The sequence below is a fragment of the Prionailurus viverrinus genome, chromosome B1 (assembly GCF_022837055.1).
Source record: "Prionailurus viverrinus isolate Anna chromosome B1, UM_Priviv_1.0, whole genome shotgun sequence".
Classification (NCBI taxonomy): domain Eukaryota; kingdom Metazoa; phylum Chordata; class Mammalia; order Carnivora; family Felidae; genus Prionailurus; species Prionailurus viverrinus.
The window spans coordinates 26,240,907-26,247,382 of NC_062564.1; positions in this window are offsets into that span (position 1 = coordinate 26,240,907).

Consider the following 6,476-nt stretch of genomic DNA (forward strand, 5'->3'; position numbering starts at 1 on the left):
ATTTCCTAAGGAGCTCCCAGGAGGTGCCAGAGCTGATGGGAGGCCCCCACTTGGGGCTGCAAAGGATTTCGTTGGGACTGTGCCTGGCTCAAATTGCAACCCTTCCCAACTGGCAGCACAGAATCAGACCTTTGAGAGCTTGCCCCCTAGGAGAGCTAGGGCACTTGCTCCAGGGAACGGGGCCCAGATGGAGAAAAGGCAACACTGCTTTCTCAGCTAACACCTCAAAAGGCAGGGATTAAGGGCCTGGGAAATCAGGACCTAGCAGACAACAAACATAAAGATACTGGGTTTCTAGCAAGTATTGAATTCACTGAATCCTGCCTGCATAATAATTCCAAATATTTCTTAGAGAAGCCTGAGTGGAAACAAAACTAGTGTTTTGTATGTTTTCACTTTTCCTCCCTGCCCAATTATTCTCCTGTGGCTTATATTCAAAACAGTTCCCTTCTGGTGATTAAGACTTTGTTTTCAAGAATTAGAGCTCCATTTTTGCCCTAGCACAGAAATGAAACCAAAACTGCTTTTAAAAATGCAAACTGGCTTTTTCTATAAAAATATTCAAGAAAGCCTGGAAAGGCACTCCTGCATCAGGCTGGGATCTGTTTGGAGACACACGGGTCATTCTGTGCCACAGCAGCATAAACGGACAATGGCTTTGACACACAAGACGCTGGACCAGGCTGGAGCCTCAGGAGTGGCTGTTGTGGGCCTGAACTTCTCCGGAACTTCCTATGGACTAGCCAGGCGATCTCCCCGCAGGGAAGACACTAATGGGGAACAGCACAGCCGCTCTGCCTCAAGCCTCCCCCTCCCCCACCATCATGTACCAACACAGCTCGTTCTGAATAATCCCAATCACATACAAAGTATGTGTCCCCAGTTACTGGCTGAAGTCTTCTCAAGATTACTCCAATTATGCCTGGAGGGCGGGGAAACACGTGGAAGTGGAAGAGATACTGTGTTGACAGGCTTCCGGCTCTACCTGTTCTGCAGTGAGGCTCTTCTGGGAGCATGCCCTCACTAAGGAGGGGTGAGGTTTTAGCACACAAGCTGTCGAGCCTTTGTGGAGGCTGTAGGAGGGCCGTCAGCGATGCTTTGCAAACCACCCTCCACTGCACAGATCGTCCAACTGATAGTTTTGGGGATGACTGTCATCTCGTCAGCACCTTTGTGGACACTTTGGAAAACCACCGTTCCAGGCTCTGCGTTTGTGGAACTTACACACTCTAGCAGGAGAGCTGTGTACAAGGAAAATGAATAACAGACCAGAGCCAAGGGCTGGGGGAAAAAAAGAGTGGGATTTTAGGAAAGGCAGCCAGGAAGGGGGTGATGGCTTGACCGGAGAATGGAAGGAAGAGAGAGGGGAACCTTGTTGGCCGAGAGAACAGTGATGGCGCAGCAGTCCAGGCACCAGGGTGGTTTGCTTCTGTCTCACTCTAGAACAATCTGCTAAGGACAGGAAGAAGCAGGAGGTACCTTTGAGCAAGCCTTGGGAAATCCTGCCCTCTCCCTGTTGTCAGGTTAACCGCTTCTCTAGGAGGGAATACAGTCTGGAACAAACGCAGTCTTTTACAGAACGTTGTCCGAATCAAGGGGCACCTGGGAGGTTCCGTCGGTTAAGCGGCTCACTTGGTTTCAGCTCAAATCAAGAACTCATGTTTTGTGAGCTCAAGCCCTGCGTCGGCCTCTGCACTCACAGAATGTGTTCAGAATCGAATACGATTCGGTTTGTGACTAACTGGTGAGAAACATCCTGTTCTGTTGATGTATATAGATAGCCCACAATGCAGCAGGCAGAGAAAGACATTTGAATCTCAGGGCCACATCACATCCCCAGGGTTCTGGATCTTACCCCCATATCTTAAAATGAAGACCTGTCAATCATGTCTTTAAAAGCCTCAGGATGTTCCTTGTGTGTCATCCACTCTTAGCTTAAATGCCATTCATGGCTTGGCCAAGGCCTGTGTTTTTTCATAGTTTTCCCCTGTCCTATCGCACCCTAAATGGCTGCTCTCCCCCATCAGCTTCAAGGTGTCCTATTTGAACACATCATCCACATGTTCAAGTGTGCCGTTTTCTTGGGGTACTTTCCTGTTTCACCTCTAAATTGAAGGTAAGGGCATGGTTTCTATGCATCTTTATAGTCCCAGAATGGGTACTAACACTTGTTCAGGGCCTGTTAGCAATTTATTAAGTTAGGGGCGCCTGGGTGGCTCAGTTGGTTGAGCGTCTCACTTTAGCTCAGGTCATTATCTTGCGGTGCATGAGTTCGAGCCCTGCATTGGGCTCTGTCCTGACAGCTCAGAGCCTGGAGCCTGCTTTGGATTCTGTGTCTCCCTCTCTGTTCCTCCCTTGCTCACAATCTCGCCATCATTATTCCAAATAAAAGCTTGTGTGAGGGGCCAGGGAGGAAAAAACAAAAACAAAAACACAATGTGTGTGCAATTCTCATCCAGTCTTCCCAATGACCTCCACCCACATTCCTCTCTCCCCACACTGCAAGCTGTGAAATGAGCCCCTCCAGTAAATCTCCATTACACAGGACTGAACACAGGAAAACAAGGGCTTTGGTCCAAATCAAGGAAAATACAGACAAGGCGTTTTGGAGTGGGGGTGGGCGTAGGGCCTGGGAGAGGCAGCGCTGACTAGGGGGTTTATTCTCCCGTGTTGGTGTGTGGAGAGGAGGGCTTAAACCTTGAGGTAGACACAGTTCTACAGCACTCTTGTCCCACCAGCCTGCCCAACACGTCTGACAGGGAGGCGGGCACCGCTGGGGGGTTTTGGGGTAACGGTGGGGTTTGGAGCTGATGGCCAGGAAAGAATTCTTGAACATGTCTTTGGTGCAAAAAGGTGATTTTATTAAAGCACGGGGACAGGGCCTGTGACAGAGCTACATGGGGGTTGTGAAGAGTGACTGGTTATATGCTATGGAGTTGGGAGGTAAAGTCAATAGGAAGTTTCTTAGAGGGATTTCCATATGCTAAAGACTCACATTACTGGAGGCCTTGCTATTGTCAAGCTAAGATCAGTTTTTTTTTCCCTCTAGCAAAGCATTATGATTAAGACCTAATAAATGGTATAGTCTGTATTTGCCTCAAGTATTTGTCAATGGGCTGCAGGTTATGAGGAAATTTAACTTAACCTTCCAGTTCCTTCTTGCCTTTTTTCCCCCCATCACTATGGAGGGGAGGGTGATGTTGGGGCTCCAGGAAGCTGAGTCTGTAGGTTTCTGAAGATTAGGCTATGGATAAGATTGCCTTTTTCTTATAATTTACTAAGATATTTGTGAACTGATGGAGACTCAGATCCTGCACGACTGTGATCTCTATCAGGTAACCATTGGCTTTCTTTCCTTTCCTTTGTTCTTGGGCAGGCAGGGGTCCCTGAGGAATATCCCACGTAACCCACCTGGGGGATGGGTGTGCTAGCTTGTGCTTGGCCCTCCGCTTGTCTTATGCTTCCTCATCATAGCCACATTCATAAACCAGCATGAGGTCCAGGCACAGAGCCAGGCAGGGCAGGCCAACTCACCGGTGAGGAGCACCTCTGCCATTCAACATGGCCACCACCGCTCTCCCCCAACCACCTTGGCTTCCAATCGTGCCAGTGCCCCCCAAAGAGCTGCCACTCATCACAGGGCTGAGGGTCCCCGCAGTTTTATTAGAATTTGGGGGGGGGGTGCGGCTGGCATATGCTTCCTAATAACGTAAGGAACCTGCCCTTGCTGGGCTTCCTAATAACGTAAGCAACCTGCCCTTGCTGGACTTTGGCTTTCTTGTCTGTACAACGGGGAAGAATGGATTCGATGTGATCAGAGGGCCTTTCTAAATTTAGTATCTTGAGAGTGAAAGGTAAGAGTTAGGTGCAGTGAAGAGGAGAAAAATAAGTAAACAGTGAAGGTTTAGGAAGCTCATTGACCTGTAAATTGCCTGATGGCAACTAACTCCATGTTCTGGCTCTTGGTTTCTCTTGAATTTCAGAAGGCTTTCAGCAGTTAAAATAGTAGGAACTTGATGGATCCCTCCCATTATCAATGATCCCCCATTTATTTCCTAAAGAGAGTATACAGTGTTTAACTGCTGGCTATAAACATAAAAGGTCAAGTTTTGCATAGGGCTCCTTGACTCTAAAGCATGAACCAGTTAACTTTGGTAAAGCTCCTTGGTCTCTCCAGAAGAGAACCCAAACCTCCCAACAGATTATAGATGCTGAATTCCTATAAGGAAATTCAAATTTTATATCTGCCACGGGGTTTACTACTCCAGCTCTTTACGTGGAGAAAAAATTAAGAAATTAACACCTAATACAGAGACCATCACAAAAGGCAGCTCTTAGAGTTAATATGCCATTGCTCCAAACAGGTAAGATTATGAAACTGATATAATTAAAACCAATTCTGGGTATATGGATGGTTAGGAATTGTTCACCTTATGAATGGGTACTTAACATTTATACTTAAGTCTTTCCGGTGAAAAGGACATTCAGATGTGTCTTGTAAACTCTTAACTATAGGGAAAGCGTAACAGGATGTGTTGAACTAGATTCAAGTGGCATAATACTTAGACACACATTCATAGGGGAACAAAGAGAAAAGACATAACTGAGCCAGGGCAGAAGGTGGAGGGAAGGGGTGCATCCACAGACACACAGATTTGGCTGCAGTCAGCAACCCTTTTCCCCAGGAAGAGGAAACGGAGGTCCTATCTGGGATCTAACCTGGAAGCGAGGCCCGCGGGTTAGAAGGTGCGGCCAGGAGTTGCACTCTAGTGGACAGCTTGCAGAAGTAGGAAGTAGACGGAGCTGGCCAGAACACGAGCTTTGGAAGTCCCATGGAGGCTTGAGGTCCACAGGAGGTGAAGGCGACGGCTGAAGTGTGTCCAGGCAAAGTGTTAATACTGCCACAGGTCATCCGTGCATGGTTTCAAGCCAGATTCTTGTGTAGCATTTTTACTCACTTTTGCACAGAGAGGCAGAGCCTTGCCAATGGCCAACTTGGCAGTGAGATGGTTCTCGGGAGAGGTAGCAAGAGAAATCTAAGATTCCCTCTGTGGATGAGAGAGGTCTTAGGCACTTTGGTGCTGAAATGGTTTTTGCCAAATACAGCTAAGCACCCGATCAACTTAATGCTGCTCTGTGCATCTCCCAGGATCAGGAAGGGCGGAGCCCACAGTGGTTGTTTATTTGGTCAAGTACTTGGGAATTTTTATACTTGACTGCAAAGCACAGTCTGTTTTGTGTACCACACTCACAGTAAGAAGCCCAGGACTTCTCTTTATGCTCGGTGGCCTATACAAACCCATTTTGTAAGAAACTAAACTAAACATGTTCTCAGTCTCTAGTGTGCAGGCATTTTTGTATTTTCATGGGATGTTCGATTGGCCTGAGAGAGGTTCTGTTAGCCCCTTTGTTATCACTGGGGAAACAGTTTCATGATTAAGTGATTTGCCCAAGGTTGCTATTTTAGACAATTTTAGACAATACTGCAGTTACCCGTCTCCCATCACTGATACAGTGCCCTTGATTCCTTACATAAGTGTGAAGGAAGATGTCATCTCAAAGGCAAGCGGAAGTATTAGTGGCCAAAGGGACTTTGGGATCTAAGTAGCATCTATGTGTTTCCCCGGCAGGCAAGAGCTGTTTGAAATGCATCCTGGTCCACACCTCTAACTCTGTGTTGAGAACAGTGTCCACCCACTTTACTTCAGGAAGCCTTAGACAAATCGTCTGGTCGAGTTTCTACATCTGTGAAGTAGATTCACCTGTACAGTTGATTCTTGAGCAAACAGAGGTTGGGGTGCCCTCCCCCGGCAGTAGAGAATCCACATATAACTGGGCTGCCTCAAGACTTAACAGCCTCTTGTTGACCAGAAGCCCTACCCATAACAGTCAATTAACATATTTTGTACATTGTATGTTTTATATGCTGTAACCTGACAAAATAAGCTAGAAAAAAGAGTTACTAAGAAAATCATAAGAGAAAACACCTTCACAATATTGTACTTATTGGAAAAATCTGCACCTAAGTGGACGCATAAGTGCAGTTCAAACCTGTGTTGTTCAAGAGTCAACTGTACTTGGTTTTAGAGTCAAATGAGAGCATTAACGGTTTTTATAAATTTTCAACAAAAGCGAGTGCTAAGTTTGTAGGTATCAGAGAGTGGTAAAGAACTAATACTTGAACGCTTGCTACACTGCAGAAACTTGACCTTTACCTGAAAGGTAAAGATTCGAGAGAGATCATTCCCGTTTGCAAGACTGAGAAACCGGTTCAGAGCAATTAACTACACCTCAAAGTTAGTGACAGAGAGAAGATTCAAATTCAGAACCTCTGACTAGAACTGGGGCCAGGCACGCGGGGATTAGAAAGTTTCTGTGAACAAGCCACGACCTAAATCACTTGGGGCCTGTACTGACGTCCACCCCCGCTGGTGATGAGTCTGCCAACACCCACTAACAAAACCAGATGAACTCTC